The sequence below is a fragment of the Mustela lutreola genome, chromosome 6, assembly GCF_030435805.1.
Source record: "Mustela lutreola isolate mMusLut2 chromosome 6, mMusLut2.pri, whole genome shotgun sequence".
NCBI lineage: Eukaryota > Metazoa > Chordata > Mammalia > Carnivora > Mustelidae > Mustela > Mustela lutreola.
The window spans coordinates 101,208,439-101,233,724 of record NC_081295.1 but is presented as its reverse complement, the minus strand read 5'-3'; the positions used below and the strand labels follow the sequence as shown (position 1 = coordinate 101,233,724).

Here is a 25,286-nt window from a genome sequence, read left to right as displayed (position 1 = left end):
CAAGTATAAAAGTTCGAAATTACTACCATAGATATTGGATTCTGCATGAAAGTAAGCAAATAGAATGTAAGGGCCTGGGCTTGAGTGACTGAAAAAAATAGGTTAATTTTAAAAAGCAATATTTTAACTCTATCTTTCTCAGAATTTTGTACTATGCTAGTGTTCATAGTAATGAAGATCACAGGGCAGCAAGCTGTAAAGTTTGTAGCACAAAAACAAACAAACAAACAAACAAAAACAAACAAACAAAAAACCATGTGCCAGAGTCATACTCTTCTCACACCAGAACATCTTCTGGGATTGATATTCCCAAAAAAAGATATGAGTGTTAGAAACTATGTATGTCAACTACCTTTATTCCATAAATAAAAAGTCAGACTCTAAACACAAGGATTTGTTCCAACAATGAAATACAACATGCAAGCCTTTGTTAAACAAGAGGCAGACTGGGGTCAAATCAATTTTCATGGCCAATGTAGTATTTCTTTTAGTAACCCACTCCCCTCTCAGTACTAATCAGCTAACTCCTTCCCAACAAAGTTGTCAGTCCTCTTTATTTTCTGGTCTAAATCTAAGAGAAACCAGTATGTGCAGCTTATTTAATTAGCATTAAATTATGCTATAAATTATGCTAATTATGCAATTATACCTCCAAATTGGACTGAGCTCTTTGAACTTTGTGAGTTAATGGTTCTCTGAAATCTATATGGGGTCACCTTTTGCAGAAGGGCTTACCCAATGTGCATTTATAGTGTATCTTATCCTATTATGTTTCCCTGACCTAGGGGCTATTGGAAAAGAAAACTGAGCAGGACCAAATCCCTGATAGACAATTCCATATGTATGGAATGACCTTACAGAATTAAGGGGAAAAATAAGCATCATTCTGAGAATAGAAGCAAATCTCTGAAAATTATCTTCTGAAAGAAGCATAACACAGATATTAAAAAAATTGAGCACTCTCAGTGGGATTCCACAAGATACTACTTGTTGGTAAAAGCAGAAATCCTTGGGATACCTGGGTGTCTCTTTAGGTTAAGTGTCAGCCTTTGACCAAGTCATGAACCCAAGGTCCTGGGGTTGAACCCCATGATAAGCCCATGTCTAGTCCCACATCAACCTCCTTGCTAGCAGGATTCCTGCTTCTTCCTCTCCCTCCACAGCTTCCTCTGCTTGTGTGCACTCGCCTTCTCTCTCTCTCTCTCCCTGGGTCAAATAAATAAATATAATCTTTAAAAAAAAAAAAAGGCAGAAATCCTTAAGAAATGAAAATGCAGAAATGCAGGGGGTAGGGTGAGGAGGTTAGTATGAAATAAAAGGAGAGAGATTTCCAAAGAATAAAAATATATAATAGCATAAATTCAAAATACAATAATATACATCTACACTACAAGCAATGAAAAAAAGAATTAGTGCTGTAGAAATTAAAATATTGATGTGAAAGTCAAAAGTACAAAGTGATGAAAACAGGAAAAAATAGTATTTATGAAAGACAGACAGCACCAGCCCAAGCTCACATCTTCCCAGCACGCCCTTTGGGGTTCATAGTCAGTCAGCAGTCCTTACTAAAATTTTTCCTGGGAATGACACCTAACTTATAACTCATGTGGAGGCTACTCTTTATTTCATCTACCATAAACCCCAGTGCAGAGAAATAAGCCTAGTTTCTCTTTGTTCCCCATTTCCATTTGTAAATAATTTTTAATGATTTTACTTTCACAAATCTCTACTTTTTTTGAATAACAAGTTCTGCCACTCTGCCCTTAGCTATCCTGTCTTAGTGTCCTCTACGTATTTTTTGGTACCAGGCAGTATCTCCCTCTCTACTAGTATTTCTGAAATTATTTTTGATGGCATCAATACTCATTTAGACAATTTCTTTGGACCTTTCATTTGTTTGACTTTCCAAGTTCTTACGATAATTTTTTTCATCCCCTATGGGCCAAATGCATGGTCATTAACTCTGATTTTGTTAAAATCTGAAAAATCACAATTGGTATGACTTTTTCTGATTACCACCTCTCCATTCTTTCAGTTCACCCAAGCTAGATTCTCCATGTCACTGATCCTTCAAGATGCTTGAAGCTCCAAGGTATTAACCAACTGCATTTTCAATAATGCTTTTCTTATCATTTTACCACTCTACTTCACACTCTGCCTGGATTTCAAAACTCTAATTCTCCATCCACCCAAACTTTTCCCTCCTGTAGTCTCTTTGTATAAATAAGCAACATGTAGCAATTTATAAAATTTATTCTGAATTGCCATAGTCAATCCATCAGCAAGTCTTGGCAGTCCTACTTCCAAAATATTGTCCCCAAACCCATCCATTGCTCTCTCTTGCTTACCATAATCCCGGTGCTGCCCACTTGTCACCTGATCTGCTGCATAGATCCCTAACTGTACTTCCTGCTTCTGTTCTTGCCTTTATATAAACATTCATGATATACTAACAAAGGTGAATATTTGGAAAATATGGCCTGAGTTGCATCTCTCCACTTCATAAAACTCTTCAGTAGCTTTACATTTTAAACTTTATTTCCAAGTCCAGTTAGATAGTTTGTGATCCTACCTCTTAAGACCTCACTCCTACATGTTATGCCTCATTTACTGTACCCAAGATATTCTGTATTTCTTTCATTTATTTGAACAGTCCACCACACCCCTCATGCCTCCATTTAATGCTACCTTTTCAGAAAGGCTTTTTCTTATGATTCTTTACAATTGACCACCTCCTCCCTCTTCTTTCATCATCACTCTCTATCAACTTACCCTATATCTCCCCTTGTTTATTTTCCATCTCTTCCTGGTAGAATAAGAAGATCTACTAAAAGCAACAGCTAGAACAGAGCCTGCTACACAGTGACTACCAGAAAACTTATAATAGAAAATGCAAGAAAATAAATTATTTAAAAAAAAAAAACTTTTCAGAGCTGAAAATGAGATGAGTTTCCAGATTTGAAGTGTTCAAATATATTAAGAGAAATACTTGATATCATGAGAACAAATTTTTGAAAAGTTTGCCTATAAAAAATAAAGACGGTGTTGCTCAGGTTTTTCAACTACAACGATAGGAGCCCAAGGACAGTGGAACTATAGAAAAGGATGGTTGCTATTTCAAGAAGTGTATGACCAGCTTGATTTTCTTCTACATGGAATGCTACTAAAAGACACTCTCATGTTATGGCTTAGGAAGGTGACAACCAACGTTCTTTGGAGTAAAGTCAAATAATAAAGTAACATAAAAACAAGAGATAAATTTTTAAAAATCAGGAAACAGAAATTAAATACTTCTTTTTTTGTAACTTCAGGAGCTCAGTGCAAATGCATGTTGTTAGATAGATTTTATAGACATAAAATATGGCTCAAAGTACTTACATCAGCATTTTATCTTTTCCAACAACTTCTTTTGCATGCCAGGAATTATGTTTATCATATCACATGCTTTGTTCAAACCAAATATCTTGTTAATCATGATAGACAACTAAAATAATAATTGATTCTATTCAGTTCCAAACTTCAATTGTTTTTGCCATTGTGACCCCATGCTGGGAGAGCTGTACAGTAAAATTAATCTCTCTCTCCCTCCCTCCATATAAGAAGAGATTCATAGAGCTCTACAATGGTAATTTTTATTACCTAAAACCTTAAGTAATAATTTTCACTGTCTTTGAATGACCTCCAGCAATGTTATTTTTATATTAACTGGGGAGGAATAATAAATCACTCTGCACCAGATATTGTCATCAACAAGCCTTCCTTCATATCACTTGCTATGTCATTGACTATGAATGTTCCTTCATTAACAATACTGAGTGGAAAATGATCTCAGCTGTATAAAATATATGCAAAAGTAAAAAGCCTGCAAGGAAATTAACCAACATTTTGGTGTTACTTCTGAATGAGAATATTATAAATGATTTTCTCTTTAAAATTTTCTGAATTTTTATAATGCAATATGACTGCCATTGGGTTTATGATCAGTTGAAAGTCCTTATATATGGCATAGTATTACATATATACTATTTAATTGTAATTAGGTAAAAAATGCATAGCAAGAGACTTGAGGGAAAAGAAAGCAGGTACTAATGCTAGTCATCTCTGGTTGTATACAATGAACTGATCTTTTTTCTTCCTATTAGTCTAACTTGTTTTTACTTTTTTCAAAATAAATATGTGTTAATTTTTAATAGGTATGAATAAGCTTTGATTTTAAAATACATGTATTCTCTAGAAAAGTTAATATATCAAGGTACAATCCACTGCTTTATATCCTGTATGGATAAGGGATAACTAAGGGATTGGTAAGTACAGAAGTGGGGTAGTAGAGAGGGAAGAGACAGGAAAGGAGCAAGTGTATTAAGGAACAGGAGGCTTCTGTAAATTTGGGATGGGGGTAGGGAAGGGACTATAATAAATATTTACATATTTGCCATAATCCTTTTGCCCAGAGATACTTTTCTTTGCACACTTTTAAACCCAGTTGAACTATTAACCTATTTTTCAATTTTGTTAAAGGCTGACTTGACGTTGCTTAAGACAAAACAGCAGAAGCTGCAACATTGTTAGATATATTTGATATTAGAGATAAATTTTATAACAATCCACTAATAATTCATTCATTCCCCAAGTATTTATTTACTATCTACTACTAGATATTACACAGGAGTACAACATTGAACAAGATAGATGCAGATTTTAAATACCAGTGCAAATGTGTGAATGGGGATGAATAATTAAAGGTAAACACATAATCAAGATGATTTTAGGTATTGAAGCATGCTGTGAAAAAAATAAATTAGGTTAATGTAATAAAGGCAAAATGGAGGAAAATGGAATCTAACATGAAGGTATGAATCTATAGTCTACATAACACCTGAATTAAATGTTTAAAAAATATGAATTTAACTGAGAGTTTGTTATTTTCAATTATTGTATTTGATGAGGGGAAGAATGATAAGAAAAAGTTACTGCTCTTTTGGAGCTTACAATCAAGTGGATTTGCAGAGGACTGATTTTGAATGCAATGGTTCTCAAAACGTGATCTTCAGACCAGCATCCTCAGAATCACCTGGAATTTGGAAGTAACACAATTCTTTGGGTTTCATGTTAGACATGATGAGTTTTGGAGGTGGCTCAGTCTCCTGTGTTTTAAAAAATCCTCCTGCTGATTCTGATGCATGCCAAAGTTTGAAAAACAACCCCTTATTTCCTACACTGCTGAATCTACTAATTAGAACCAATTTTCTAAGCTACCTGGGAATTACCTACAATTTAAATATGTTCCTTTTTCTTCCTCCTTATTTAAGACTTCTCAGAAAGTCACGGATATTGTATATTGGCTGAAAAAGTCTAAAAAAGCATAGTCTTGTCTCTGAATATATAGCAAAGAGCACAGATTGCCCTTTACAATTAACTGTACAGTGACTGATTACCATGATGCAAGGAGAAGAGAGTGATCCCAGTTATTTTCAGCACACTGATTGCTAGAAAGAAAGAAAGGAAGAAAGAAAGAAAGAAAGAAAGAAAGGAAGAAAGAAAGAAGAAAGAAACAAAGAAAGAAAGAATTATGTTTTATAAATTTCCTAACCTAAAGGAGATTTAGATGCTTTCTGTTCCTAAGGAAAAACATGGCTCCTCTGTATGATGTAAATGAATCAATATCATGACAAATAATTCATCCTGTGGTTTGCTAGCTTTTAGAGAATAACTGTGGAAAAGAAAAAAGTAAGTGAGAATATAATTTTTATGCCCACAAGTCACTCTACCAGAAAAATCACTAAGATGTTGACACACCAAACTCATATTCAATATTTGATAAATATTGAATATATACTGCACTTTCTCTGAAGAAACTTCTACACGCTTTATACTCTTACCACTGGAACAGGTGTGAAGCTGTTAGTTTTTCTCTTCAACTGTAGAAATCTTCTTTACAACACTTATGTCTTGGTAGTGTTGCCATCAGTTTACTATATCATAAACAAAGTTGGGGTGGTATGCCATTTTCCCCAGTGATATGTCTTACTATTTTAAGAAAGGACAGAGAGGAAAAGGAAGGAAGGAGAGAGAGAATATGAGGTCATCTCCACACATATAAGACCTAAAAAAATTTACCTTATGTCAAAGTAAAATGAAATTCAAGTTAAATATACTTCTCAGTGAAGAAAATAAGGATCAGTCTCAGGATTTTCTTCTTTTAGGTTTTAATATCTGAAAAGACATTTAAATTAAAAGGGCTACAAATAATACAACTTTAAGAAATTTGATATACCAGATAAAATCCCTTTTGCTGAATTTGTAAACCAACCATTTGTCCCCCAGTATAATGCTTTAAAATTTATTTGTAAGTGGAACGTAACATTATGCTAGTTGCTTATTCTGTTATTTTCAACATCCACGTAATTTTGAGATTTCATGTTTCATTCCAGTTTTTAATATTATACCCACTGTGCTTCCAAGTGGTCTAGAAGAGGACACTTAGCCAGAATTATCGTTGTCTGCCCAACTGACAGGGCTGTCACGGACTTGTTATGATTCTTAGTGAGTTCTGTTCTTTCATGTCTAAAACGTGTTTGTGATGAAGCCAAACTAATTACACAATTTCAATCCCAAACTGTTTCAAGTTTCTGGTAAATTAAAGTGTAGAGAGTACAAGTTTTATTCATTCACTCACAGAAGTAGGATGTATTGCTTATACTACATGAAATACAGTTTAACAAAATGCATAGTTACTTAATCAATAATATACAGATAATAAAAGTCGTTTGACCTATATAATATATGCAATATGTAAAACATTTCATTCCTTTTGGGAAATATATCTATGAGAGAATGCATTAGTATATACATCAATTTGGGATAATTTAATAATTATTATAATTTCATATTTTATAACATCTCTGAACAATCTTGATTCTTTTTTTTTTTTTTTTCAATTAGCAATAATCGCGCCTCGGATAAACCTCATTGGCTACGATACTGCCACTGCGCAAAGCTAATCTTGATTCTTTGATAAAGATATATAAAATGCAACAAGATAGAGAAAACCCAAATTTATAAAAGATGGAATTTCTTTAGTAAATATAATAAAGTATATAAAAATCATCAATGAAATCTTTAAGGAGTATAAAATGAAGGAAATATAATTAAAGTTTGGATGAAGAGATAAAAATTTCGATAGGTATCTTGCAAAGAGAGTAAGTAGAAAACTGTTATCGTAAAACAAAGAGAGGAGGATATAGGAAGACCACTACAAAAATGGAAACATTAGGAACTCATGATTTTAAAAAACAAATCTCGTTTACAGCTCTTTCACTAAAGTACCCTGATAAAAGGTCCTATTGGCTACCTACCAATGGTACAACTAAGGCAATTCTATATGCATCCTAACACTACTAAAAGAGAGAAAACAAGGAAAGAAGCTGATTCCATGTCTCACAACAGGAAAAACTCAAGGTGAATCAGGACTATCTTGAGAAAAGGCAAGAATCTTTTCACAGGTTTTAGAAGTATTGCTGAAAGGCGAAAGGAGTCACACCAGATTTTCAGATGGTGGTGCTCAATGAAAAAATAGATATAATTAAATGGAACAAATTGAATTTGTGAAAAGCCATAAATACAAAAGGAAACTCAAAATAAGAAAACAAATGTCGTGTTTTTAAATAATTATTAAAATGCACAAGAATGGCAACTCTAGTAATATGTAATTATACTGATTTTTTATAAGTGGTGGTATTTGAGTGTTTTTTCTGTACATTTCACTCATAAAGTATAAAGTTTTCTCTATCAATTAAATAAAGGAATGATAAGAGGAAACTCTAAGCTGTATACTTCTGCGAAAGAATAGAGAGGACGAGGCAGCAGAGTAATCACATGTCATAACCATGGCTAATCATCCCTACAGGTCACACAATGACTAAATAAAAAAGGACCTAGAATAAATGAAACAAGATGGGATTGGGAGGGAGACAAACCATAAGTGACTCTTAATCTCACAAAACAAACTGAGGGTTGCCGGGGGGAGGGGGTTTGGGAGAAGGGGTTGGGATTATGGACATTGGGGAGGGCATGTGATTTGGTGAGTGCTGTGAAGTGTGTAAACCTGGTGATTCACAGACCTGTACCCCTGGGGATAAAAATATATGTTTATAAAAAATTTAAAAAAAAAAATAAAAAAATTTAAAAAAAAAAAAAAAAAAAAGGACCTAGCAATGTGTCTTCAAATGATGACTTGGGCAAACGTTCTCAAGAGGAGAGGTAATTTCACATTCAACCTTTTGTCTTCTGGAGGTAAAGTTCCTAAATTATTAGTAATGAGATGTTACCTAGCCAAGCTTGGTATTTGCCAAGCATAAGTTTTTAACTATACTAACAATCCAGGTCAACAGAAATGACAAGACAGTGCATATGTAATGCAGCTAAAGAAAATTTCTCAGCATAATTGTGGAACAGGGAACAGGATATGCAAGGCTAAAGCTCAATGGAAATGTCTGGGCTTACAGAGTCCCTCAGCTGAGCACTGAAGTGAAGTTATTAAAAAAGTGCAGGCACCACAGCCTTAAGCTCTCCTGCTAAGGTTTGGAAAATACATTTAGCTTTAGATGCCAACCAGAAATCCATCGATTCAGAACTTGCAAACTCAGCTTCAGGGAGACAATAATCTTTTCTTTCTTTCTAGTTTGGAGGATGGCTATCTCCTAAGGAAAATATAGAAATGTGTCTGATGAAATGACTATAACCTAAGCAGACATAAGAAGCAGTTTAAGAATGAGTATGTCCGGGTACGTGGGTGGCTCAGAGAGTGAAGAACCTGGCTTAGGGTGTCATGACCCCTGGGTCTTGGTATTAAGTCCTGCTTTGGGCTCCTTGCCCAGCAGGGAGTCAACTTCTCTCTCTCACTTTTTCTCATTCTCTGACAAATAAATAAATAAAATCTTTAAAAAAAAAAAAAGAGCATGTTTCCCAAGAATGAGAATAAAAATAAAAAAGATATTTAGAAACAGATCTACAGAGGGTGGGGGATGGGTTAGATGGATGATGGGTATTATTAAGGAGGGTGCTTGTTAGGCTGAGCACTGGATGTTATATGTAAGTGATGTAAGTGATGAACCACTAAATTCTACTCCTGAAACCAAGATTATACTATATGTTAACTAACTAGAATTTAAATAAAAATCTGGAGGAAAAAAAAGGAAACAGATCAGCAGTCACTGTATTGCTCATTTTTAAACTAGGTTAATTATAAATTAATATTTTTAAAATTGTCATTTTAAAAATATAAACTTTAAACCGCCTTTTTAAGTGGCCATAACAATTAGATCTTTTGTAGTATACTTTTAATTTTAAATACATGTTTGGAAAATCTGATTAAAAATGTAATCAATATCTAAGTAACTGAACAATTTTGTTTTTGTAACTTATCATTGTTTTCTAAGTATTTAAGCATTTAGAATAATATCATTTAATAGATATACAATATTAAAACATTGAACATTAAGAAATTTTCAAACAAATAAAAACCATATGGTGTTGGAATAAAAAGGCGTATAGACCCAAGGGACAGAATGAAAATCCCAGACATAAATAAACTCATGGATATATGGTCAACTAACTTGACAAGGGCACCAAGATCACACAATGGGAAAATAAGGTCTGTTCAATAAATTGTGTTAAGGAATTAAATATCCACATCTTAAAAATGTAAATGGACTCCTATCTTAAACCACTCAAATGTTTGTCAAAATGAATCAAAGACTTAAATATAAAATCTAAAACCATAAAACTCCTAGAATAAAACACAGGGTCAAATATTCTTGACATTGGTCATGGGAATGATTTCTTAGATAAGACCTCAAAAGTAGGGGTGCCTGAGTGGCTCAGTGGGTTAAAGCCTCTGCCTTCAGCTCAGGTTATGATCCCAGGGTCCTGGGATCCAGCCCCGCATCCAGATCTTTGCTCAGCGCGAAGCCTGCTTCCCCATCTCTCTCTCTCTCTGCCTGCCTCTCTGCCTACTTGTGATCTCTCTCTCTGTCAAATAAATAAATAAAGTCTTTATAAAAAAAAAAAAAAGATATAAGAGTACAGGTAACAAAAGTTAAAATTAATAAGTGGGACTATACCAAACTAAAGAACTTATGCACAACAAAGGAACTATCAACACATTGAATGGGGTACATTTGCAAACAATATGTAGGGGGTAAATAAAATATATAAAGAACTCATATAACTCAGTAGCAAATAAAGCAAATAATGCAATTTAAAAATGGGCAAAGAACCTGAAAAGACATTTTTACAAAGAAGTCAAACAAGTGACTGATGGGTATAAAAAAGTTGTGCAGCATCACTAATCATCAGAGAAATCCAAATCAAAACCACAATGTGATATTACCTATACGTGTTAGTTGGCTATAATCAAAAAGACAAGTGGTAATAAATGTTTCTGAGGATGTGAAGAAAAGTGAACCCTTATACACTGATGGTGTGAATATAAATTGGTGAAGTCATTATGTGTAAAACTGGATTATGGTTCCTTAAAAAAAGTAAAAACTGAGCTAATCCAACAACTTCACTTCTAGAAATATTTCCAAAGGATTTGAAATCTGTATCTCAAAGAGTATCTGCACACCCTTGCTCATTATGGCATTATTCACGACCATCAAGATATGAAAACAACATATGTATCCTATGATAGATGAATGGATAATGAAAATGTGGTATAGGAAAAGATTCTGTGATTTCATGGGTAAATATGGATGAAACTTGAAGGCATTATGCTAAGGGAAATGAAACAGAGAATGACAAATACCATACAGTATACAGGTAGAGTCTAAAAAATTGTTTTAATGACTTCGCAGGAACACGGAGTAGAATGGTGGTTGCAGGTACTATGGGGAAGGAGGGAAAAGAGTGATGGAGTTCAGAAGATACAAAAAAAAAAACAAAAACAAAGAATTTTAAAATATCTCTCATAAGATATTGCAAAAGAGCCTATTGGGCATTAAAGTTAATAAGAAGAATAGCCACTGAGTGCATGTATGTTCTAGGCACTGTTTCCAGTGCCTTATCCTGTCTTCTCCCTCAGTTACCCATATTACAGCTCTATGAGCTTATACTGTTGTATTTTGTAGATGAGGAAACTGCAACACAAAGAAATGAACTTGTTCTGGGTTACGCATCACATAGTCCCAGGCAGGGCAATTTCACTTGTTTCCAATTTTAACTATTATGAAGTGATGCTTACCTCCAACCCCTAGTTACACCTGCATGCAATGAATGGCAGTGAGTAACTGTCACATCTGAGTTGAGTGTGATTTCTCTGTAGAACAAGTTTATACAGATCACACATTGTTTAGTCTTCATCAAGGTAGAGCATTTACACAAGGCACAATGGATCTTATAGTAAGATGCTCCCTTAGTGACTCCCACATCTACTCTGCTGACAGCAAGAAAGCAAGGCTTCAATTCAAATTCAAATCTTTGCGAGGAAGTCTCTAAAGAAAATGTCTTGCCCAATCCCGTAATTCATTTTTTGAATGACAGTCGTAATATGTGAAATAAACAACATTTTGAGTTCCAAAATCATTTCAACACATTTAAAAAAATGTTTTTACCTTCATTTGAAATACCAAGAAATACAGACACATAGCTAGTTTTTTTTTTTTTGATGATACTTTTTTTTAATTTTTTATTTTTTATAAACATATATTTTTATCCCCAGGGTTACAGGTCTGTGAATCACCAGGTTTACACACTTCACAGCACTCACCAAAGCACATACCCTCCCCAATGTCCATAATCCCACCCCCTTCTCCCAAACCCCCTCCCCCCAGCAACCCTCAGTTTGTTCTGTGAGATTAAGAGTCACTTATGATTTGTCTCCCTCTCAATCCCATCTTGTTTCATTGATTCTTCTCCTACCCACTTAAGCCCCCATGTTGCATCACCACTTTCTCATATCAGGGAGATCATATGATAGTTGTCTTTCTCTGCTTGACTTATTTCACTAAGCATGATACGCTCTAGTTCCATCCATGTTGTTGCAAATGGCAAGATTTCATTTCTTTTGATGGCTGCATAGTATTCCATTGTGTATATAACCACATCTTCTTGATCCATTCATCTGTTGATGGACATCTAGGTTCTTTCCATAGTTTGGCTATTGTGGACATTGCTGCTATAAACATTCGGGTGCACGTGCCCCTTTGGATCACTACGTTTGTATCTTTAGGGTAAATACCCAATAGTGCAATTGCTGGGTCATAGGGCAGTTCTATTTTCAACATTTTGAGGAACCTCCATGCTGTTTTCCAGAGTGGCTGCACCAGCTTGCATTCCCACCAACAGTGTAGGAGGGTTCCCCTTTCTCCACATCCTCGCCAGCATCTGTCATTTCCTGACTTGTTTATTTTAGCCATTCTGACTGGTGTGAGGTGATATCTCATTGTGGTTTTGATTTGTATTTCCCTGATGCCGAGTGATATGGTGCACTTTTTCAACACATAGCTAGTTTTGAATCATTTAATGTTCTTTCCAGAGTCCAACTCCTTCCATTTAATTTTATTTTTACAATTACAAACAAGATGTAAAGGGACTTGAATGAGCCACAACTACAGTTCTGGAAAGGACCAGTTTTACCCTGCCTCCCAGTATCAGCCAGGAGCACAAGTTTCCATCTTATTCTTACAGTCCTGTCAGTGTTTAATGACCAGCTGCAGCAAAACTCACTTATGACTGCAGTGACAGTGAGAAAACATGTTTAAATATTGTTGCCTAAATATCGGGATGCTGTATGGCAGAGCTCTTTTCCCACCTCCTAAGCAGAGCTGTCCTATTAGAGAGTAATGCAAAAGCTAAACGGCTTTAACATCTAAACCAATCTCCCGGACTAACGATTTCATAAGCCGGTCACTGTAATAGGTATGTCCAAATTGCCTGGAATTAACCTGAAAGTCTTCCTAGGATAGATGAGGATAGTAGTGTCTCTATTTCTACTCTTACATTCTCAAATTGCCCTCCAGTCCCAGAGAAAAAAACGTCATCCTTCCATCCAGTGCTGCTCTCAGCTTCTATTTCTGGACCTGATTTCATCCAGTATCTCTTTTGACCTTCTTTCCTCAATTTCTCCCTCTCTGAATTTTATTAACTTACATAAGGGTATATAACCCACTGTTGGCAAATGTTTTTGCACATGTTGAGTCCTCTTAGCAATTCTAAAGGTAGAAATACCACTAGTCTCCTACATTCTAAATCAGGTTTGATTGTACATTTCCTGTCACTGAGCTCTGCAGAGACCGGAAGTTCACAAAATGGAAATCCATGTCTCTTCTTGCTATTCCATTTCTAAACCTCTTCAAGGCTCTTGTCTGACAGAAGCACCGTGGTCTTGTTTGTTTTTTGGTTGCTATCACCCAACAACCTTCTGCACTAGAATACATGATCTACACGTAGCCTGTGGCCACCCAGGCTGGGGTCACCCACTCCTCTTGCGCTCTCATAGTGGTCCTGGGTGATGTCAAAGTCCATGGGCATGGCTTATTCAGCATCTTACATTCATCTCCAATCCCTGTTCTCAGTCCACTTCCACGCTTACACCCTGGACCTTATCACAACTCAGATCAGCTCTGCTTCTGAAATCTCTTGCTTGTATTTGCTCACTTTTATCTACAGCCTCTCCTTTCTAAGTCCTTCTATCAAGAGACATAGCAGACTGCAGTCTCTCAACTGCATCATTTATTACAGATCTAACAGCTCAGTTCTGGACTTGCTGCCTTTCCTATTCAATCTTGGCTCAATACCCAGATCATTAAGTTCCACAACCCTCTTCTCTGTACTATTTTCTACCCATCACATACACCTTGTAAAATCTCATCCCCAGAGTAAGCTATGTCCTAGTTATTCATGTTTCTGCTGCAGAAGAGTACCTAATAGGATGTATGCCACAAGAAATTCATGGTTTCTACCCCAGCTGGATCTTGAAAGCCTTCCAGGCAACCTCCTAAGCATCATTAAGTAGCACATATTTCATTTTCCTTAGTTGTTAAAGTCCCAACTTTTGCTTTTCTCAGAAAACCCTTACTCAGGCACATTCCTCCCCCAACCTCAGCACATCAACTTGCCTTATATTTAACCAAGAACATTTAGCTGAAACAAAAATCATTTTCCTCTTTACAAAATTACTGTGTCTCTACTCTTCCTTTTTACCTAGGTATTTGTCTTAGAAAAACGTACACTGCTCCTGTATGTGTCTCCTCTACTCTCACACGATACTTCTGACGCCAGATGTGGGGTTTTATTCCACACCAAACATTTATATGACACCAGCTAGATGCCCAACAATTCCACTCAATGTTGACACTCTACCTGGAGATAGCCTCAGATCCCCCAGATTAAGGGTTCAGTCCTATAAAACTGCCCCCTCCCACTTCAGATGTCAATACCAAGTCAAGGTCATCACCCATGCTTCTGACGGACTCCTTATAGATTTGAATGAACACCTGTTCATATTTAATTAATTTGCCAGAGTTGCTCAGAGAAATACTTTACTTCTTAGATTACCAGTTTATTATAAAAGGATATGAACTCAGGAACAGCCAGATGGAAGAGTTACATAAGGCAAGATAAGAGGAAAGTATGTTGAACTCCTATGCCCTCTCCAGACACACCACTCTCCTAGCGCTGCCAGATGTTCACCAACCACAGAAACTCTCCAAATCCCATACATTGAGGTTTTTATGGAGGCTTCCTTACATAGGCATGATTGACTGGATCCTTGGCCATTGGTGACAGATTCAACTTCCAGCTCCATCCACTTCACACCAGAGACTGGGAGAGGGGAAGGGACTGACAGTTCCAACTCCAATCACTTGGTTGTGTGTCCAAGCAAGTAGTCCCTGTTTTAGGTAGGATCTAAAAGTCACCTCATTAATATAGCAGAAGGAATCTTTATTAGCATTCACTGCTTAGGAAATTCCAAGGGTTTTAGGACATCTGTGTCCAGAAATGGAGACAAAGAAAAAAGATGTATTTTTTATTATAGATCACAATGGTACCCTGAGAAAAGAATTGTGTACAGGTAGCTTATTGGGAATGTGATCCCAGAGAGAGGGTATAAGGAACAGTAATAGATAGGTGAAACAGAAAAGAAGGAAAAACAAATGCAAGGATTAGTTTTTGAGTTGACCACATGGACAAGCAACTGTTTCTTGTTCACCTGCAATCTACTCAGAAGACTTAACAATTATAAGAATTGTCCATTCAGGAGACGAAAATCAAAATTATTTCTTGATCAGCTCCCAGCACTAGTTGGGCAAGAGTGGTACACTGGGCAACAGCTCCCTAATATATATTTCTAGATTTTTCTCCAGAGTATCTGAGTGGTCACTAGTATATTTACCATCTCCTCTTAGAATTTCCACAAATATCTGAAATCCAACATGCCAAAACAGCCTGTCATTATGTGCTCTCCACTAATAAACACACACCCACAGATACACATAAACACAGACCTGTTCCTGCTATAACTTCTCATTATCATCTACCTACTTGTCTAAAACATAAAACCTTAAGTCATGTCAGATCCCTACTTCCCTTTTGATATATTAATCCCATATTTCACAATTTCTCTTTGAGCCTTACCACCTGAATAGCTTTTAAATTAATTTCTTCCTTTGTATTCCTACTGCCACTATCTTATTTCAGGTTCTCTTTGCTTTTCACTCCGATTACTTTAACTCCTGCTTAACCAGTTTCACTGGCTTCTGCCTGATTACTCTTCAATCACTTCCAGTATGAGGTTTTCAAAGTCTAAAACTGAGACCCTGAGACAGGTACTGGGGTGCGTTCAGTTTATTCAGGATGTCACCCCAGAAGGCACAAATATGGGAACAGAAAAAGGAAGGAGGGAGCAATATCATCAAAGGACACACACTTCTGGGTTGTTGGTTTTTTTTTTTTCCTTTTTCTAATGACCCTTAGACATTTATTTTAATTGTCACACTCCTGTGTTATCACAGCACCCTGTACAAATCTGTATAGTTAATCTTAACTCCATAATCTAATTGCTAATTTACTCCTCATCTTCTTCACTAAATTATGAATCCCTGAAGACCGTATCCTGATCCTTAACACCGTGTCTGATATACTGGTTGCTTAATTAGCACTTCATGAGTAAATAAATGGATGGATATTTTAATTTTTTTTTATAAATAAGGAAATTAAGACCTAAAATTAGTCAAAGAGGTTGTTCAATATCTCAAGGTTTATAAATTAGAGAGCTAATTGTCACACAGCTGTCATGTATTCCTGTCGAAGGAAGCAGATCTTGCTTTAATTACTATTTCTACCACTGTTATCCCTGCTACCACTGTTACATTCACCTCCCCACATGCTTGGCCCTACACATAAACAAGCTAAAGTGTCCTATAATTTGAGAGCATTCAAGGTGGGAAAAAGGAATTTCAGCTGACCTTGATGTTGTTCTAGGTTACATATCAATCTTAATTTGCTTTTTATTCCCAAATATCCCTAAGTTTAGGATTATCATTTCCTGAAAGCTTCCTTTTCATTTCCTATGCTTCAGCTTTCATCTTTAACATTTTGCTGACAGCCTCGCTAAACTGTCTAGTGGTTTTGTGCACGTGTGTCATTGCTGTTGTTTGCATATTTCCTTTGCATTTCATTTAATTCTGGTTAACTCCTTTTTAAGATTTTATTTATTTATCTGAGACAGACAGAGAGAGAGTGAGCATGGGGAAAGAGCTCAGGGAGAGGGAGAAGCAGACTCCACACTGAGCAGGAAACCAGTCAGGGATTGATCCCAGGGCACAGAAATCATGACCTGAGCCAAAGGGAGAAGCTTAACTCACTGAGCCACCCAGGCGCCCCTAACTTTGGTTAATTCTTGACTTTCCTTCCTAAAATGCTGTCTTCTCTTACTGTTCATACTCTCATCACTACTCCAATCACCAACCTCTTCCTCTCCTGCTATCTCGCATTTCTCATCTAACTCTACACCTTTTCCAAAACTCAGTGCTCAGGGTGCCTGGGTTGCTCAGCTGTTAGGCATCTGCCTTCAGTTTGGGTTATGATCCAGGGTCCTAAGATCAAGCCCCACATTGGGCTCCCTGCTCAGCAGGAAGCCTGCTTCTCCCTCTCCCACTCCCCCTGCTTGTGTTCCCTCTCTTACCTGTCTCTCTCTGTCAAAAAAATAAATAAAATCTTATTAAAAAAAAAAAAAAACCTCAGTCCTCAAGCTGCTTTCATCTCATTTCATAGCACAAACTGGATTTTTTTACAGTAATTGCTTGATTTATATTTCCAAACCATACCTCACTTCAAAATTTGATTATGTATTTACAATTATGTAAAGGCCTTCTTACTTGAACATCCTATTATCAATTTAAATCCAACTTAGTCCTCTCACTTCTTTCAACCTTTATTTTAGAAATAATCCTGACTCCTATACCAGTCAACAGTCTTGGTTCCATTTTGCCTATGACATAAAGCACTTGTTCGTGCCTTAACCAATTTGAGTCTGATCATGTTGGACCCTGCCAAGTGTGACAGTCAACTCTTCCTAAATAAAATGTCACTCCTCTATTCATAACCTTCAATGGTTTCTAAGTTTACACAAGATAACATCCACATTTCTGGGCCTGCCATTAAAAGTAGGCTTATCCACTGATGATAGCGGCAATACTGTGGTTAGGATTTGAGATCTGAAGACTGACTTCCTTACCTCACATCGCAGTGAGAGGTGTGAACTTGACAACACTGCTTCACTCCTCTAAGCCTCAGTGTTCTCACCTGTACAGCAGGGATAATGGACTCCAATTCCTGCAAGGATGGCCAGATCAAGTGAGATAAAATACATATCTGGCACATAGTAACTACAGCAACTGCTCAATAAATGGTAGCTCTCATTCATTTCTAAAATGCAGTTTCAGGGTGACCTCAGTGGCCCAGTTGGTTAAGCATCAGACTGTTGATTTCAGCTCAGGTTGTGATCTCAGGGTCGTGAGAAAAAAAAAACACATCAGACTCTGCCCTAGGTATGGAGTCTGCTTATGTTTCTCTCTTCTTCTGCCTACCCCCACAGCATACTCTCTCCAAAACAATTAAATCTTTAAATAAATAACATAAAATAAAATGTAGTTTCCACTCCAGCAGTCAAGTCTACTCATTGTCTTATAAATTTACCTAGCACACTTAGGCTTCAGTAACTTTTCCTACATAACTCCCTACTGTTTATATGACCACTCATCCCTTTAAATAATCAAATTCTAATCATTCCTCAAAGTCTTGACCTGAAAGTCTAAACTCTCCTGGAAGGTTTGTTGTTGTTGTTGTTGTTGTTGTTTATTTGTTTTTACAGTGAATGGGTTCTTCTTCCTCTGATTATCTTTTAAGAAGTAAAGGTAATTTGTGTTACTCAGTTGACTCTCAATAGATTCTGCACTTTGTTCTTATGGTTCCAAAATGTGCAGTTTGTCTCTTTAGCCAGAATCTAAACCTAAGCTTCTTAATGACCTTCTCTTCATTGCTTTCTGCACTTTATACATACTAGTTGGTTAGTTCACTGAAGTTCAACAACAGGCTAAAAACATAGATAAGATGCTTTACTTGTACCTAGGGTACATGGTCGTATTTTTTTTCAAGATTTATATATGTATTTTAGAGAGAGAGCAAGAGCACAAGCAGGAGAAGGAACAAAGGGAGAGGGAGATAAAGAATGTCAAACAGATTTTCCCCATCTGCCCCTGATGACCATGGAGTCTGATGTGGGGTTTGATTCCATGACTCTGAGACCATGACATGACCTGAAATCAAGAGTCAGAAGCTTAACCAACTGAGCCACCCAGGCACCCCTTATGTTAATATTTCTGATATCAGCCATGTTAACACATACTATATATATATATATATATATATATATATATATATATATATATTTCTGTAATTGATTTCTTTAATTTATTAAGATATCCAGGGAGTGGGGCACCTGGGTGTCTCAGTTGGTTAAGTACCTGCCTCGGGTCAGGTCATGATCTCAGGTCCTGGGATCAAACCTCACATTTGTCTCCCTCCTTCTCCCCTTCTCTCTCTGTAGCTCCCCCTGCTTGTGCTCTCTCTCACACACACACTCTCTCTCAGATAGATAAATAAAATCTTTAAAAAAAGATATCCAGAGACAAATAACGTTTATTTATCCTATATTTCCTAAAAACATTATTTTTTCCATAGAACTAGATATGATAACAGGTGTAATTGTGACCTTTACCTCCTTATGTCCAGGAGGTGTGCAACTCACTCACTGCCTGATTTAAAGCCAGCAAATTTAGTATCAACACAAATAAAAAACATGTACACACACATGCTCACACATATAAGCAGACTGAGCTCATAGATGCAATTGGTTTTGAGCTTTCTGTTTTATTCCAAGAGCTGTCCTTTTGCTATCTCTGAATCTGATCACTTGAGTTTAAATTGAAAGAGCACCTTTTAAATGTAGGGGAAAATATAACTGTTGACCATGTTACCATTTTTCTCTCTCACCACATTATGTGCCAAAATATGGCTTCAAAGTTTTGTTTTTGTTTTTGGTTTGAGAGAGGAGAGAGAGAGAGAGAGAGGAGAGGGAGGGACAGTGGGAGAGGGAAAGAGAGCATCTTAAGGAAGCTCCACACCCATTGTGGAGTCCGATGCAGTGTTTGATCTTGCAACCCTGAGAACACAACCTGAGCTCAAACCAAGGTGCTTAAACAACTGAGCCACCCAGGCACCCCTCAATATTTATTACATGCTTCTTCTAGTCCACTTCAGGTTTATCTGACCAGGTTATAAAAATGAAATATTATCTGAAGCAGTAAGGAATGTGCTGACAATTGGATACACTTGAATGTCATATATTAATATTATGAAACATTATCTTAGGTTATTTTAATATATTTTGTTAGGTTGCACTTCTTTGGAGATATTTCCATGGGAATTATTTTAGTTTTAAAGGTGTACGAAGAGCTCTATAAAGTCCCTAAATCTAGTAAATAACAAAAAAAATGAATTATTTTGCATGGAATTTAACTCCTTTCAATCCGTCTTTGTTATTTTCTTGCAGCTTCTAAAAACTATTATAAAATAAATTGAATATTAATAACAGTAGTCAATACTTATCTAGAGTCTGCTCTCTGTAAGCATCGCTCTATAGGCCCTTTTTATATTAACATAGTTAATAGCAATTATTATGTTCCTTGTGTTACAAAAGAAAAAAATTAAATGACGTGTTTAATATCATAATGCTATTTGTATTGCCTCAATTTTATTATTTCATATATTTAATAAATATTTAGGAATAGTGACCATGCATGAGCCACTATCTTTACCAATAGTTTTCCTTTGCCCTTTCTCTCCATTATTTTTTTCTTGCGCATTTTTATTGACTATTTGTTGGAGGCTCTAAACAATTTGGAATGTAACATATATATGTAAACACATGCATGTATTTGGATGTATGCATAAACACACAGATACACACACACACACACACACACACACACACACACATGCATTCACTAAACAAAACACTCCCATGGCTGATTTTGAAATCAGACAATTTATGTTTTATTTCCCACTTCCTCCCACCTGCTACAAATGCTCCAGTCATTGTCATTTCCTCCGCACCACTGCTAGGACACACATAGGTATTTGCTCCTGGTGATTCCATAATACCCTTCCTTCTCTATTCATTTGAATGCTGTCCTTTAGGTCCTATCTTCTTCATGAAATCTACTGAAATATTTTCACCCTGTTATCCTCTGTCCTCTGAAATCCTGCATTTATTATTCATATATATTCTTATATGATTCCTGCAGGGACTCTAATACATACTTCTAAATCCTATAAAGCATTTAACACTGTCTAGGACTTAATAATGAATACCAATTGGTGATTGATTAATAAGCACACCTGTCCTTTTATTACCTCACATTTCCATTTCATGAAAATACAGCTTAAGAAAATGTAAATTATTAACGTAAAGAATAGCTTGAAAGGAAAGACCATGCCTTGTGATAGAGTTAGCATACCCTTATTAAACATGAAATTAACTTATAATTATTTGTTAAAAGATATGCAATCAAAATATATATTGAGTCAGTAAAATATTTCACTGATGTTATAAAAATCATTTCCTCTACATATACTCAAGATACTTAAAAGGTTTTGTAAATGTGCATTTTACTTAAAAAAAAAAATGTTTTCCCAAATTACACCTTTACAGAGGATGCACTCTCCTTATAGGTGAGTCATTTTTTTCATAATGATTCATAATCTCCTTTTAGAGAATCCCTTAAAATCATGATCTCTTTTATAAGGATAATCTTGAGGGGGAAAATATTTTAGTGCATTTCCCATCAATTGTAAGTAGAATCAAAGTGGTTGTTGTGATATGGGGATTTAACCTCATCCATAGAGATAGAAGAAGTATCTAGTAAAACAAAGAAGAATTTGTGTGCTAATGGTCCTATATGTACTTATGGGTGCTATAACCACATTGTGGTTAATGTAAATGGGTTCTGAAGGTAACTTTTTATAGGAAGACACTCTAGAACTATTAGAAAGGAAAGAATTGATGTTCTTTACATGAAGGATGAAGCAAAAGCAAAACATTCCCCTATGCTAAAGAGTGTCCAGAACATCTGATGCTTTGTTGGTACAGTGACAGGACTATGTGGCTTATGTCTCCATTCTTGGCTTGACCTTTGTGGTATAAAAAGGTTGGTAAACTGAGGTCCACAAGCCAAATTTCTTCCTTTCTCACCTGATTTTATAGATACAGTTTTGTTTTAACACAGACACCCATTCATTTCCATAGTGTCTTGGCCTTCTTTCAAGGTATAGCAGCAGAGTTGAATGATTACAGCAGACACCATATGGCCTACATCTCAAATTTTTACTGGATGTTTTTTACAGGAAAGGTTGCAAAGCTCTAATCTAAACTATATGATTTAAAATTCTTAATCTCATGTTTACCCAATAAACACATGTCATCTCAAACCTTACCAACAGATTTGAAAAGTCAGAGAAAAGGACAAGAGGACTGAAAATGTAATGAGTAAACTAGTAAGTCTTGTCAAGAACACATACTTGTAATTATAATTCCCACTGTTATTATATCATTATTGGTGAAAGCTATTGAGCATTTATGAGGTGCCAAGCACTTTACATCTCATACCTCATTTATTCCACACAAATAACCTTGTGAGATGGATACTACTGTAATCTCAGTTTGAGAAATAATGAAACTGAAGAGTGGTGAGTTTGGGTAACTTGCCCAAAGGAAAAGGCAGGAATAAGGACAAGCAGGTCAGGAGATGGAAACAGATCACTTCAACTCTGCAACTCATCGTCTCAACCACATGTTCACTGAGCAACCCTATGAACTAGGGAGGGAAATAAAGAACAATAGAAGAACCAGTCCCTGCCCACCCCTCAACAAGTTTCTAAATGTGTTGCAGAAAAAATATATACATCATAAACATCTCTACAGTGTTTATGCAGGCACTCTTCTCAGAACTTTATACTTATCATTCCATTTTATCTCCAAGACAACATTTTGGATTCAGCTCTATTATTTACCACTTTCCAGGTGAGGAGGGAAATGTTAAGCTACTTCTTCAAGACCACATAGAAAATAGCTGTGGGGTCTCTGCTTAATTAGCCTTCATTGTTCCGCCCTACAGTAAACAAACAATATCCACATAATTGAAGCTTTCAAATGATTTTTAAGTCCCTTACTCTTTAATATGACCAGGTATCAGGAAATACTGGACAGTGAGGAGACATTCTAACATAGAAATAAGCAAACATAAGGGAAGTAAACAGAGATTGAAGAAAACTTTAAAAAATACCTATAACTGCTCTATTGGAAAAATTTTTTTAAATGTGTTTTATCTATGAAACACGAATAGAATGCTAATATTTAAAAGGAGGAATATTCAAACCACAAAAAAAATATGTGTTGGAAAATCAGACTATGAGGGTACAAGAAAATCAGTAGAAGTACAGAAAATAAACAAAATAACATGACATTAATAGAAAATGGTAATAATATGGAAAGATTAAAAAACACGACATGTATCAGAAGAGTCAAAATTTTACAAATGGATAAAACAATTTTTAAGAACTGAAGGGCATAAGTTTCCAAGTGAATAAATCCCACTGGTGACCAGCATACTGAAAAAGACCCATATCAATACCAATTATTATTAAAATTGACAAAACGAACATAAAGATAACTCCAACACTTTCAGAAAGAGAAAAAAAAAGTAGTTCACATTTAAATACTTACACCAGAACAACTTACGACTTCTCAGCAGCTTCAGAAGCTTAAAGAAAATGGAGGTATTATTTGTTTTTCTAAATGAATTGTAAATTCTGAGGGAAGAGTTAAAACATTCCACTAGGATGTTCATACTGTCAGTTTCTCTTTGTGCATCTAACAATTTTTGCCTTGGTTATTTTCTTTGCTATATAACATTTTACCTGTGTTTCTTCATGGTTTATTGTAACTTTTTTCCACTATGTACTCTTTCTGTGCCCTTTAAATCATCATATATTAAATTCTTCTTTAAAATTAGCAAGGTCACCTCTAGTCTATATTTTTGTACATTTTTCTTTTAAAGATTTGGGACTTCATGAGTTTCCACAGTGTGGTTATTTCATTTCAGAAATGTGTCTTATAAATATCAAGGATACTTAAATATGTTTGACCACATATTTGTCTATCAATATCAAAATTAAAGTGTCCATGATCTTGCACATCCTCTTCCCAACTCTTCCCTTGAAAATGACAACTTTATGTTTAAATTTCTTTATAAAGTGTTGTCATTACTTTCCCTTAAAAAAATAATAATAAGCATGTTTGGCAAATAGGAAGGAGGTTAAGATGGTGGAGGAATAGGATGGCCCTAAGCTCGCCTCCTTCCTCAAATATAGATAAATGTCAAATCATTCTGAACACCCAAGAAACCAATCTGAGGACTGACAAACAAAGCTGCATGTCTACAAGCAGAAAAAACACCCCCCTTGGAAGGTAAGAAATACTGAGAGTTGATTTGGTAGAGAAAAGAACTGTGGGCATTGCAGATGGGAAGGATCCCAAGATGTGAAGAGAGAAGTGAGGAGTGAAAGAGAGAGAAAGAGAGACAGAGAAAATAGTGAAAATATACATAGTGGAATGAAAAGGAAAAACATCTTCCCCAAACCATTGACTGTGAAAAAGGAGAAGGTTTAAATACTGCAAGATTTTTGGTTTTGTTTTTGGTTTTTGTTATCTTAACAAACAGCAGAGCACAGGATCTGAAGTTTTGGAGATCAGCCCGACCATCAGGGTCATCTCTGGCAAGCTGAGCAGTGTTCCAGTGGGGAAGGAGGACAGAGACCCTGGTGTGGGCAGCATGATCTGAGGATCTCCTGGACCATACCGGGAGAAACAGTTCCCCTGCTTGGACTGCACTTTGTAGAGGTGTAGCACCCTCTCCAGGGGCAAAAGACCCAGTGGGTGCCAGTGAGCTGCCATTTACCAGCATGAGAACAAAGATGCAGCTGAGGGCAGCAAACTTTGGCATCAGCTTTGTACTGCTATTTAGCATAAACTCCAAACTGCTGTGTGGTGACATGGCTATTTTCTGGGACAAGTTGGCACGAGCCAGAGCACAACAAGACCCTCCCTCAGAGAATCAGCACGGCCCTACCCAGGGGGTCTCTGAAGTTAGAGTTTTGAAACACAGCCATACCCAAGATAAAACTCGGGAGTGCTGGCTGCTGAGGTTAAACACAGACAGGGTGCAGGCAGGGATCTGATGGAAGCTAGGGACACAGGAGGGATGATTGTTTGTAAGGGCTTCCTCAAGAATGTCTGGCATGAACTTCCCATTGCAGAGGTGAGAAAGTAGGATGAAGAGATTTTCATCACCCATCCACTAGCACTGATCTACCTCAGTGAGCTAAATAGCGCCACCAAATGGAGACTGGAGCTGCTGCACAAAGTCTGGCCCAGCTGTGTTACACAGGTTCATCTCCACTGGGGCAAGTACACCTGAGAATCAGAGCCGGAGGCTCCTTTCCCAGATCAGCATAAACCCTTCGCATGCAGTAAGTCTACTGATCATTGAGTGCTACAAAGCTCAGCTCTAGGGGAAACAGGATCTGGCTTCCATTTTATTTTTATTTTTAAATTTATTTTTATTTTTATTTATTCTTTAATTTATATATATTTTTACCTTTATTGT

The 25,286-nt window shown here is 36.2% G+C and overlaps 1 non-coding gene across 1 annotated transcript; it reads right to left on the bottom strand.

The window, feature by feature from the left end:
• Positions 1-6,863: 6,863 nt before the first annotated feature.
• LOC131834864 (U4 spliceosomal RNA) lies at positions 6,864-6,999 on the bottom strand. Its single transcript, XR_009354980.1, has one exon. It is a non-coding gene; the product is annotated as a U4 spliceosomal RNA (small nuclear RNA).
• Positions 7,000-25,286: the final 18,287 nt, after the last annotated feature.